Source organism: Hippocampus comes, unplaced genomic scaffold (assembly GCF_001891065.2).
Source record: "Hippocampus comes isolate QL1 unplaced genomic scaffold, H_comes_QL1_v1.1 scaffold309, whole genome shotgun sequence".
Lineage (NCBI taxonomy): Eukaryota > Metazoa > Chordata > Actinopteri > Syngnathiformes > Syngnathidae > Hippocampus > Hippocampus comes.
The window spans coordinates 30,231-31,282 of record NW_017805838.1 but is presented as its reverse complement, the minus strand read 5'-3'; positions in this window follow the sequence as shown (position 1 = coordinate 31,282).

The following is a 1,052-nucleotide window of genomic DNA, read 5'->3' as shown; positions in this document are numbered from 1 at the left end:
CGGATCGGGCGCGCGGGCCGTAGTTTGGGGACAGCTGTTATAAAGGGTCTTGGTTTCTGGGTGTGTTTGCTTCTGACAGGCAGTGTTGGACTTCAATTATGGAGGATCTCGCAATTATAAGATCAAATGAATAAAGCAACTGTAAGGCTCTTTAACTGACTATCATATGTATAACAGGTCATTCACTTGATAAACTGATAAAGTGGGTGCAATGCGCCACCGTAAAAAAATTGTATATAGCAGTAAACAATGCTCAAAGGAGAAAAAGATTTACCAAGATCAAAATTATTCCACACTGGGGAAAACTTTATAATTTCGCAAAATTCCAGCCAACAAACCCACGACATGTTGATACAGTTTGTGTCCTTATAAAACACACTTTGGCGCAGCACATTCAAACGATCCAGTTCCTGTGTTGGTCACGTTATTCTTTCTTAAAGCAATACACGCACCGATGCGGGGTTTCAATCTTGAGCTCTCGGCACTGTGCTGACGCACCAATGTCGCTTGTCCCATCACTAAAACACATAGCCGGTATTTAGAAAAAAATTGCTGTTATTGGCAAGGATCCTTATGAGATTGAGAAATCTGAATGGAGTGAAGATTACCAATTTTTTCCCGAAATCACCTATCCAGATCTTGTGAACTATTTAATCTGTCAGCCAAGCCCTTTTTTCAAACTGAAGGGCTTTCAGAATTACAAGAGTTTGCAGAGCTACGACCGTTTTGTTTGTGGATGGGTACGAGATGTTCGTGTTTACAGCAAGACTTCGAGTGGACATCGGATTGTCAGAGCTAGAGTTATGCACTCTCAGAAGGAGATGTTCGTGTTTACAGCAAGACTTCGAGTGGACATCGGATTGTCAGAGCTAGAGTTATGCACTCTCAGAAGTTATCGGATCCAAGTCTAAACCCATGGATTATCACAGATGGTCAGCCAAAAGTGATTTCAGCACATTGTGATTGCAAGGCTGGACTTGGAGAGAGTTGTTCACATGTAGCATCAGTCTTGTTTTATGTGGAAGCCACAGTCAGACTGAGGGAAGCCAGAT